The sequence below is a fragment of the Gymnodraco acuticeps genome, unplaced genomic scaffold (genome assembly GCF_902827175.1).
Source record: "Gymnodraco acuticeps unplaced genomic scaffold, fGymAcu1.1, whole genome shotgun sequence".
Taxonomy (NCBI): domain Eukaryota; kingdom Metazoa; phylum Chordata; class Actinopteri; order Perciformes; family Bathydraconidae; genus Gymnodraco; species Gymnodraco acuticeps.
This window is the reverse complement of record NW_022990135.1, coordinates 4,389,523-4,401,774: the sequence shown is the minus strand read 5'-3', so window position 1 is coordinate 4,401,774 and position 12,252 is coordinate 4,389,523. Positions and strand designations below refer to the sequence as shown.

Genomic DNA, 12,252 nt, shown 5'->3' with positions numbered 1-12,252 from the left:
GAGGTGATTGTTTGTATTACATTATTTGTCACTCTTCAGCGTACTAAGATAAGCCTACTAAGAACATTTGAATGCAAACTTGCTCGTTGTAAGCTTTAGGGTTATGAGTTCAATTCTTATTAAGGTAATGTGACTTTTTTGGCTCAACTCCTAAATGAATGACTTATTTCACGAGTTGCTCTTATTGCATACTGTATGTTTATGTAACACTGCCTGTCAGATGGCTTAGCTCAGTGTGATAAAGAAGCCCTCAGAAAGCATGAGGTTGTGAGTTCAACTCCAACAGTGTGCTATATCTTTATCAATTTATCGTTAGATCCAACACCAAGAGAGAAGAAATCAAAAGCTCTAACACAAATATGGAAAGCACATCTGATCATACTGATAGATGTTGGGTTAGAACAGGGGTGCCCAACCTTTTTTGAACCGAGAGCTACTTTGAAAGTTGCCAGTCTGCCGAGATCTACCAGTCCAAATAGAGAGGCGTAGCCATTACTGACAGCCTACCAGGTAAATACACACTTCTACTTGTATACAACTGACCTTTGTACGATGAATACTTCATAAAATACTGCAGATCCTTTATCTTACATCTTTCTAATCTACACACATACAAGTATTTAACTGAAGTTACACAACAGTGTTGTTGATACAGAGTTGGAGTTTATTCACACGTCACTACAGTGCGTAATGTTTTCAAGAAACATTGAACAGTGCTGCCACATATGACACAGGGAAACAAGAAAAGACTCGGAACCCTTTCTTTGCCATTATATAAAAATAGTGTTGCTACAAAAGTATACATTCGGCTTACTAATAAGACAACTCCGATCTGAAGCTACACAGGAATCTGCTGCCAAAGTGCAATAAAAAAGACTAAATTAATAGAATCAAACAATTTTTTTGTTGAATATAAATATAAATGCATTTAAAATAGGATGCAAGCAACACTAGTTTCTTAACCTGAATTGATAATAGACTATAATCAATTTAAACAGAACAGATCTTAATGTTTGCATTCTTATACCATTTTGTACAATAATTATAATGAATAAGTTCAAACAAACTAAAACTTACAGCTGATTAATAACGGTATCTAACTTGAGTTTTTATTATATCAAAAACCTGTTGAAATGCTAGTTATTTTTACTGTCCCCAAAAAGCCCGTCGGCAGCCTCCAGGAATGCTTCTTTCACAACTTCGCCGTCTTTGAAAGACTTCATGTGTTTCTCAAGAACGTGACTGATGCGATACGATGCTCTGGTTGCAGCCTTGCTCTTGTTGTTGGGCCTGGTGAAAATTGACTGCTGTGCATTTAGCTGTCCTTTCAGGCCCCTCCCCTTTTGGGAGCGTAGGGCAGAATTAGGAGGGAATTCCGTCTCGTAGCGTGTGTGCACTGTTTTGAAATGCCGCTCCTAAATTACCCTTCTTCGATAAAGCCACGCTCGCATTGCAGATGAGACAGATGGACTTTGAATTGGAATAGATACAAACATAATCATCCTCCCACTCGGAGTGAAAATTATATATTTTGGGCTTTTTTGCTTCTGCCATAATTGCGGTCTTGTGTGTGTGCGGACTACTCCTGTTGACACGGTCGGACAACAACGTCAGCGAAATAGTGCCCACTGCCCACCAGCCACGCCCCGACACATGGGGTCACGCCGGCCAATCACAAAGCTTTGATGCGTACAAGTGCATTATTCTGGAACAGGAACATTATGTTACAGGACATTAACGATAAAACAGAATGTTGTTGTTCTATTTTTAGACACATCTCGGGATCGACTGGGAATCTCCTCGCGATCGACTGGTTGGGCACCCCTGGGTTAGAAGATCTGAGGTTGTGTGTTTGGTTCCTGCTTGGGTCGACCACAAAGACAATTACTTTGAAAGGTTATTATATTGTTTCTATGAGATTTCATGGCTCATGGACTTATGAGGAAGCTCAGTAGAGCTGATGTTGTGTGTTCGATACTTAGGTTTTGAAAGTCCAACATGCAGAGGTTGTGACACAAACTCTACCAGAGACCTGTCTCAGATTTCATAGAGTGATGTTCTGAAGAACTGTAGTATTCGGTTCGATCCTCATGAAGTGCAGTGATTTTCACAAAAACAACACCCACCCAGTACAAATGTTTTTTGAAGTCCAAGACCCAAAGTGTAGAATTAGGTTACCAAGCGACACAGAGTCAACCCAGGTCAGATGGCTCACAGGGATACAACACTGCCTTGAAGGGAGGAGGTTGAGGGTTCAATGCTTATCATTGGCAGGGACTTTTAAGGTCAAGCACCCGATATAATGAATTCATATAAGCAAAGAGAACAGTTTTACATTAATATCTGGTGGTGGTGCAATTCCGTTCCATACTATACTATGACTTTCTTCACATTGACTTTGTTTCACAACCCCTACCAAGAGACAGTCTCTACCAGAAAACTGACAGAGAGCTCATGTCCTTTAGCTCAGAGTGATATGAGAAGGATCAGAAGACCAGAGGTTTTGAGTTTGATTCTTAGAGGGAGCAGTGATATTAAACATCCAGATTAAAGAAGAGCAGAGTTTTACATTTACTTGTGTCCATGGTAACTGTTCTAGGCACAGCTTTGTGACAAACTACACAATTACTTTTTTTACATTTCCTTTTTGAAACAAAGTCTTGGACAGTTGGACAATGACTGTCTCCGATCTGATAGCTCAGAGTGATACTACGCTGCTCAGGTAAACTGAGGTTTAAGGTTCGATCCCCATGAGGTGCAGGGATTTTCTGGAGTCCAAGACCCAAGTGGAAATATTACCAAACGCAACACATATGGGCCAGGGCAAATGGCTGACTGGGATAAAGCACTGCCTTGAAGACTGGAGGTTGTTGATTCAAACCTCTTTATTTCCACTGGTTTTTCAGGTAAAACATTCAAAATGAGGTAAAGAAGAGTTTTTCATTTATAAATGTTGGTGGCACAATTATGTAACTTACTTACAAGGATAGTTTTATTCAGATGGACTGCACTATGACTTATTTTATTTCCTTTTTTACATTTGTATTTGTCACATAATCTACCAAACAACAGGTCACTGTCTCAATCTAATAGCTCAGAGTGATACAACGCTGCTCAGGTGAGCTGAGGTTTTGGGTTCGATCCCCATGAGGTGCATTGATTGTTGGAAGTTTAACACCCAAAGTGCAGAACTAGATTACCAAACGAAAAAGTATTGTCCCAGGTCAAATGGCTCACTGGGATAAAACACTTCCTTGAAGACTGGAGGTTGTGGGTTCAATCTTCTCTATTTGCACTGGTTTTCAGGTGAAACGTCCAAAATGGTGTGAAAAAAGCGTAGAGAAGAGTTTTTCATTTTAAAATGTTGGTGGCACAATTGTATGACATACTTACAAGGATAGTTTTATTGGATGCACTGCACAATAACTTGTTATTTCCTTTTTTACATTTTCATTGTTACATAATTTACCAAACAACCTGAGACTTCCACAAATGAAATAGCTCAGTGGGATACAACGCTGCTCAGGTGAGCAGGAGTCTTGGGTTCGATCCTCATGAGGTCCATGCATTTGACAGTTTACACTGTTTTCACAGTCTAACCATCCAAAGTAGAGAATGACTTTACCAAATGAGATGCTACAGTCACTGGTCAATTGGCTCAGAGGGATAGAAGACGGGTTAGAAAGTCTGAGGTTGTGTGTTCGAGTCCTCGTGAGCTATAGTGATTTTTAAAGTGCTTTACTCAAAATGAAGAAGATAAATGCGCCCGGAGCACAGGTCTTTATGTACATGTGTTGGTGGCCGGATTGGGTCTGTTCTCGGCATTAAGGCGCCCGTGTCGAGTTCAGGTCTGCTGCTTAGCATGTACGGGGTTCGAGACTCGGAGTGGCTGAGTTAGGCATACTAAGTGAGGCAGGTAGTTCATACTAAGTGAGGCAGGTAGTGCACAGTAGATGAGGCAGGTAGTGCACAGTAGATGAGACAGGTAGTTCATAGTAAGTGAGGCAGGTAGTGCACAGTAAGTAAGGCAGGTAGTTGAGACAGTAAGTGAGGCAGTAAGCGTAGGGTAGGAGTGTCGCATAGGAGAGGCAGGTAGCGTAGGATAAAGAGAGGCAGGTAGCGAAGAGTAGGCGAGGTAGGATAAGAGAGGTAGGTGGCGTAGGAGAGCAGAACGAGTAGATCAAGATTTTAAAAAGCAGAAAATCTTTTTTTTTGCTTTTTTTTCAGATTTTTGCTTCTTTTGGTCCTGAAAAGCAGCACCGCAGCCGCAGGGGGGATTCGAACCCTGGCATCAAGGATTCTTCCTGGCTCACTGTTCGCCTGCCCGACCAGGTGAGCCACTGGGTCATACAAAGAAGGAAGGTTTAAGTTATATTTATCATGACAAGTAATAATCACCTTTAAAAAAAAAAAAAGACATACATTTATTTTATATGTCATTATTAATGACCTTTAGAAACTATTTATGATTTTCTAAAGGCATTTCACATTTTAACAACATTATTTGCTAATTATTGTGGATTTAATTAACTTTTCTATGACTTTTTGCAGTTTAATGATTTTCTGCTCTGACTTTTTAAACAACTTTTTATGAAAAATGTAATTGTTTTTTGTAACTTCTCTTTGGCAAACATTGTAATTAAATTCTTGTGACTTTTAATCATTCTTATGAATTTGTTGCTATACTATATACTATGACTTTCCTATGACTTTTATTAAGGCAAACTATACTATGACTTTTTCTGACACTAAATTACGCATGGCGCAGTAAACTATTATGGCATTTCTAAAGTTTTTACTTTCCTAAGACTTTCTGAACACATTTAAAGGTTTGCGCTTACTAAGGCTTTTAAATGCCATACTTTACCACGAGTGGAGGAAGAAGAGCAGAAGTGAAGAAACCCGGCCGTCCTCAGATTTGTTCCAGAAACTCTGCACTCATCTTGAGGACAAATTAAGAGAGGGAAGACAGCGTTAGGATTATTCTGGTTTAAGACATTTTAAAAACTAGTTTTTCCCTCTACTTTTTCAGGTATTTATTGTGCATTTTTTAAATATTCTTCACCTCGGGAAACAAATATTTCGTCAAAAAAGTAAGGCGTACAGAAGGGTTGATGTTATCTCAGGGACTGATGGCTGCTGTATTTCTGTATGTGGTTATTCTTTCCCTTTTCATTATTTATAGAATATTTAGAGTGGTTAAATGTATTCTTTCTGCATTAAAGGTGGGGTAGGTAAGTTTGAGAAACCGGCTCGAGATACACTTGTTGTTATATTCCATGGAATGCTCTTAACATCCCGATAGCAATGAATATCTGAAGTGCTTTGACACAAAATCCATAAAAAAAATGTAATCTGTGGAAGCCGTGGCGCTGTAAAAAGCACGACCAATCATCTGAGCCGGCCCGGCTAAAATAACTGGACGGCCTACCTGCCTGTCAGCCTTCCATCTGTGCACAAACTTATCTCGTGCCCTCATTGGTCATCTGCGTGTTCGTGTGTGTTGGAGGAGGGGCTCTGTGAGGGTTTCTCCAAAATGACCTACCCCACCTTTAAGTACTTAAGTACTTTTTACTGATTAAACATATATTTTCTCAAGAAACATCAACATGATTTTTTTATGACAAATACAATAATACATTTGTCACGGTTTCCTAAACTATGAAATTAAATCAAGCCATTCTACATCAGCTCACCTTCTACTCATACTTAAAATAAAGCCTCCTCCCCCACTGGTTTCAGTGAGTGGAAGACGATAAAACACAGCTTTACATTTGTCAAAATACCTGTCAGAAAATAGAAGATAATGAATCTCGTGTATTTCAACAAGTAGCTTCATAGATGTTACTAAAAGTGTTAAAAGTAAATCCGTTTCTGAACACATTCAGGAGCCTGATGCACCACAGGAGATTTAAATTACCTTAGTATTCAGGACAACAAACATGTTGGCACATAAAGCTTTTAAAATTAAAAACATAAAAGGTAAACATTAAACTATATAAATACAATATACATGTAGTGTCTTACATAAAACAGTACTGTTTACGCTACGCCATTGTGAGTTTGTAAACACGGAAGTGGAACGTGACAAAAACACTTTCAGACCTTTCTGATAAAAGTTAGCGTTACTGTGAGTAAACCTGACCCACGCGTAAAACAACAACACTGTCTACTAACAGTATTTACTTACCAATGTTGACGGGATATCAGAATGCGCAGGTTGTTTGTAGAGAAAACGTCAACAAGTTATTCCACACCGGTGCCGTGCTGCTTCTCTGCACGATGACACTTCCGGGGTGTTTCCTCCAGTGACTCTTTCCTGCAGAGAGGCTCAGCTGCTGAACGCATCACATGTAAACAACGTAGTAAACTATAATCTAGTAGTTCTGCAGCAAAATTGTGGATTAAAAGGGATACAAATTAATGTATGGAAGATTCATGCAACGCTGACGCATGCGTAAAGTGGAAAGATCGACACATTACGCACACCTTTACCTCGATTAAAAAACAGGTAGGCAGTGAAAAGTAAGTATTCGACCAATCACAAACACGGAGAAGCATACTGACAGCGTCATACTTCCTGAATGAAAAGTCAACTATAATATTAGACATATGAAGAAGTTAAACTTTAAACATCCATGACTTAAACAATTTATCCAGGATCAAAGCCACATAGCTGCACCTGCAAGGTGAATACAGCTGGTAAAAGAAAAAGTGTTTGAATGCGTACATTAACAGGTTTATGATATCACTGTCTAAGACACGATCTGACTTTCATTACATTTGTCTCGAGTGTTTCGTCAACTTAATGTGTTGCTCAAAATAATACTTCTGAATACAGTATGTGACACTGTGAGTGTTGCACGGCCAGATACGGCTCAGCTGACTCAGATAAGGACATATATGATTATGATGTGATATGCCGCGGACTGTAGGCCTACTTAATGTTACTCTGATCCGGTTACTTATGTTGTGGCAGATATTTAATTAAGCTTTCTTAACACTAATGTTATTATAGTCAGATTGCTCTGAAGATGGGAGGTGATATTCTATTAATGTTCACGTTCACACAGTCAGTTGATTTTTGCCGGCTGTCTCTTTCTGTATTTCCTTTCTCCTGTAATATGACTTGATCGCTTTAAACTCCGCACACTGAGCTCTGATTGGTCAGCAGGCAGTGCTTTCACTGAGTTGAGCTCTTAGCCTGCAACCTAACCTGCTCCGGGGCAGGTTAGCCGCTCAGCATAAATTACCATGGAGATCTAGCCTGCTAAAAAGAGAACCAGCGTCGTAGGACCGGAAACCCCGAGTTTTCGCTGAAGTTAGCCGACTAAGCGAAAATCCTGCTTCGTAGTAGGCCTACAGGCCTCTGGTGTCACGTGGGTCACAGGTGACTTTGTTGTTATTGGTACTCGAGCTGCGCATGCGCGCGATGGACATATCCAGTGCTAAAGCACGAGACTCATAGAGCCAGTTACAGCCGTAACTATCGTTTTATATGTACAAATAACTATGAGTGTTAAAATAAACGAGTAAAAATAAACAATATTTACCTCTTAGTGGAGTAGAAGTATAAAGTAACATTAAATGGAACTACTTTTTTACTTAAGTACTTCAGTACAATAGCCTACTTGTACTTACTTTTCACTGCGCACCTTCATCGAGGTAAAGGTGCGCGTAATGTGTCGATCTATCCACTTTACGCATGCGTCAGCGTTGCATGAATCTTCCATACATTAATTTGTATCCCTTTTTAATCCACAGTTTTGCTGCAGAACTACTAGATTATAGTTTACTACGTTGTTTACATGTGATGCGTTCAGCAGTTGAGCCTCTCTGCAGGAAATAGTCACTCTGCAGGAAACACCCCGGAAGTCTCATCGTGCAGAGAAGCAGCACGGCACCGGTGTGGAATAACTTGTTGACGTTTTCTCTACAAACAACCTGCGCATTCTGATATCCCGTCAACATTGGTAAGTAAATACTGTTAGTAGACAGTGTTGTTGTTTTACGCGTGGGTCAGGTTTACTCACAGTAACGCTAACTTTTATCAGAAAGGTCTGAAAGTGTTTTAGTCACGTTCCACTTCCGTGTTTACAACCTCACACTGGCGTAGCGTAAACAGTACTGTTTTATGTAAGACACTACATGTATATTGTATTTATATAGTTTAATGTTTACCTTTTATGTTTTTAATTTTAAAAGCTTTCTGTGCCAACATGTTTGTTGTCCTGAATACTAAGATAATTTAAATCTCCTGTGGTGCATCAGGCTCCTGAATGTGTTCAGAAACGGATTTACTTTTAACACTTTTAGTAACATCTATGAAGCTACTTGTTGAAATACACGAGATTCATTATCTTCTATTTTCTGACAGGTATTTTGACAAATGTAAAGCTGTGTTTTATCGTCTTCCACTCACTGAAACCAGTGGGGGAGGAGGCTTTATTTTAAGTATGAGTAGAAGGTGAGCTGATGTAGAATGGCTTGATTTAATTTCATAGTTTAGGAAACCGTGACAAATGTATTATTGTATTTGTCATAAAAAAATCATGTTGATGTTTCTTGAGAAAATATATGTTTAATCAGTAAAAAGTACTTAAGTACTTAAAGGTGGGGTAGGTCATTTTGGAGAAACCCTCACAGAGCCCCTCCTCCAACACACACGAACACGCAGATGACCAATGAGGGCACGAGATAAGTTTGTGCACAGATGGAAGGCTGACTGGCAGGTAGGCCGTCCAGTTATTTTAGCCGGGCCGGCTCAGATGATTGGTCGTGCTTTTTACAGTACTACAGCTTCCACAGATTACATTTTTTTTATGGATTTTGTGTCAAAGCACTTCAGATATTCATTGCTATCGGGATGTTAAGAGCATTCCATGGAATATAACAACAAGTGTATCTCGAGCCGGTTTCTCAAACTTACCTACCCCACCTTTAATGCAGAAAGAATACATTTAACCACTCTAAATATTCTATAAATAATGAAAAGGGAAAGAATAACCACATACAGAAATACAGCAGCCATCAGTCCCTGAGATAACATCAACCCTTCTGTACGCCTTACTTTTTTGACGAAATATTTGTTTCCCGAGGTGAAGAATATTTTAAAAATGCACAATAAATACCTGAAAAAGTAGAGAGAAAAACTAGTTTTGAAAATGTCTTAAACCAGAATAATCCTAACGCTGTCTTCCCTCTCTTCATTTGTCCCCAAGATGAGTGCAGAGTTTCTGGAACAAATCTGAGGACGGCCGGGTTTCTTCACTTCTGCTCTTCTTCCTCCACTCGTGGTAAAGTATGGCATTTAAAAGCCTTAGTAAGCGCAAACCTTTAAATGTGTTCAGAAAGTCTTAGGAAAGTAAAAACTTTAGAAATGCCATAATAGTTTACTGCGCCATGCGTAATTTAGTGTCAGAAAAAGTCATAGTATAGTTTGCCTTAATAAAAGTCATAGGAAAGTCATAGTATATAGTATAGCAACAAATTCATAAGAATGATTAAAAGTCACAAGAATTTAATTACAATGTTTGCCAAAGAGAAGTTACAAAAAACAATTACATTTTTCATAAAAAGTTGTTTAAAAAGTCAGAGCAGAAAATCATTAAACTGCAAAAAGTCATAGAAAAGTTAATTAAATCCACAATAATTAGCAAATAATGTTGTTAAAATGTGAAATGCCTTTAGAAAATCATAAATAGTTTCTAAAGGTCATTAATAATGACGTATAAAATAAATGTATGTCTTATTTTTTTTTTTAAAGGTGATTATTACTTGTCATGATAAATATAACTTAAACCTTCCTTCTTTGTATGACCCAGTGAAGAATCCTAGATGCCAGGGTTCGAATCCCCCCTGCGGCTGCGGTGCTGCTTTTCAGGACCAAAAGAAGCAAAAATCTGAAAAAAAAGCAAAAAAAAAGATTTTCTGCTTTTTAAAATCTTGATCTACTCGTTCTGCTCTCCTACGCCACCTACCTCTCTTATCCTACCTCGCCTACTCTTCGCTACCTGCCTCTCTTATCCTACGCTACCTGCCTCTCCTATGCGACACTCCTACCCTACCTTACTGCCTCACTTACTGTCTCAACTACCTGCCTTACTTACTGTGCACTACCTGCCTCACTTAGTATGAACTACCTGCCTCAACTACCTGCCTCACTTACTATGAACTACCTGCCTCATCTACTGTGCACTACCTGCCTCACTTAGTATGAACTACCTGCCTCACTTAGTATGCCTAACTCAGCTACTCCGAGTCTCGAACCCGTACATGCTAAGCAGCAGACCTGAACTCGACACGGGCGCCTTAATGCCGAGAACAGACCCAATCCGGCCACCAACACATGTACATGAAGACCTGTGCTCCGGGCGCATTTATCTTCTTCATTTTGAGTAAAGCACTTTAAAAATCACTATAGCTCACGAGGACTCGAACACACAACCTCAGACTTTCTAACCCGTCTTCTATCCCTCTGAGCCAATTGACCAGTGACTGTAGCATCTCATTTGGTAAAGTCATTCTCTACTTTGGATGGTTAGACTGTGAAAACAGTGTAAACTGTAAAATGCATGGACCTCATGAGGATCGAACCCAAGACTCCTGCTCACCTGAGCAGCGTTGTATCCCACTGAGCTATTTCATTTGTGGAAGTCTCAGGTTGTTTGGTAGATTATGTCACAATGAAAATGTAAAAAAGGAAATAACAAGTTATTGTGCAGTGCATCCAATAAAACTATCCTTGTAAGTATGTCATACAATTGTGCCACCAACATTTTAAAATGAAAAACTCTTCTCTACGCTTTTTTCACACCATTTTGGACGTTTTACCTGAAAACCAGTGCAAATAAAGAAGATTGAACCCACAACCTTCAGTCTTCAAGGCAGTGTTTTATCCCAGTGAGCCATTTGACCTGGGACAATACTTTTTCGTTTGGTAATCTAGTTCTGCACTTTGGGTGTTAAACTTCCAACAATCAATGCACCTCATGGGGATCGAACCCAAAACCTCAGCTCACCTGAGCAGCGTTGTATCACTCTGAGCTATTAGATTGAGACAGTGACCTGTTGTTTGGTAGATTATGTGACAAATACAAATGTAAAAAAGGAAATAAAATAAGTCATAGTGCAGTCCATCTGAATAAAACTATCCTTGTAAGTAAGTTACATAATTGTGCCACCAACATTTATAAATGAAAAACTCTTCTTTACCTCATTTTGAATGTTTTACCTGAAAAACCAGTGGAAATAAAGAGGTTTGAATCAACAACCTCCAGTCTTCAAGGCAGTGCTTTATCCCAGTCAGCCATTTGCCCTGGCCCATATGTGTTGCGTTTGGTAATATTTCCACTTGGGTCTTGGACTCCAGAAAATCCCTGCACCTCATGGGGATCGAACCTTAAACCTCAGTTTACCTGAGCAGCGTAGTATCACTCTGAGCTATCAGATCGGAGACAGTCATTGTTCAACTGTCCAAGACTTTGTTTCAAAAAGGAAATGTAAAAAAAGTAATTGTGTAGTTTGTCACAAAGCTGTGCCTAGAACAGTTACCATGGACACAAGTAAATGTAAAACTCTGCTCTTCTTTAATCTGGATGTTTAATATCACTGCTCCCTCTAAGAATCAAACTCAAAACCTCTGGTCTTCTGATCCTTCTCATATCACTCTGAGCTAAAGGACATGAGCTCTCTGTCAGTTTTCTGGTAGAGACTGTCTCTTGGTAGGGGTTGTGAAACAAAGTCAATGTGAAGAAAGTCATAGTATAGTATGGAACGGAATTGCACTACCACCAGATGTTAATGTAAAACTATAATAACTTGTACTGTCATTATATCGGGTGCTTGACCTTAAAAGTCCCTGCCAATGATAAGCATTGAACCCTCAACCTCCTGTGTTCAAGGCAGTGTTTTATCCCTGTGAGCCATCTGACCTGGGTTGATTCTGTGTCGCTTGGTAACCTAATTCTACACTTTGGGTCTTGGACTACATTTTTACTGTACACCATTTTGGATGTGTTACCTGAAAACCAGTGCAAATAAAGATGATTGAACCCAGAACCTCCAGTCTTCAAGGCAGTGTTTTATCCCAGTCAGCCATTTGACCTGGGACAATAAACCTTTGTTTGGTAATCTAATTCTGCACTTTGGGTATTAAACTTCCAAAAATCTATGCACCTTATGGGGATCGAACCCAAAACCTCAGCTCAACCTGGCGAGGCTGTGGTTTATCCCTGTGAGCCATTTGTCCTG

At 39.4% G+C, this 12,252-nt stretch overlaps 1 long non-coding RNA gene across 2 annotated transcripts; it reads right to left on the bottom strand.

Moving 5' to 3' along the window:
* Window positions 1-3,376: 3,376 nt before the first annotated feature.
* LOC117546718 lies at window positions 3,377-7,855 on the bottom strand. Of its 2 annotated transcripts, XR_004569067.1 has the most exons (4): window positions 7,642-7,855; window positions 6,191-6,319; window positions 4,868-4,942; window positions 3,377-4,340 (listed from the first exon to the last, which is right to left on the bottom strand). It is a non-coding gene; the product is annotated as an uncharacterized LOC117546718 (long non-coding RNA). The 2 variants fall into 2 exon arrangements; XR_004569066.1 differs by lacking the exon at window positions 7,642-7,855 and having other exon boundaries at window positions 6,191-6,371.
* Window positions 7,856-12,252: the final 4,397 nt, after the last annotated feature.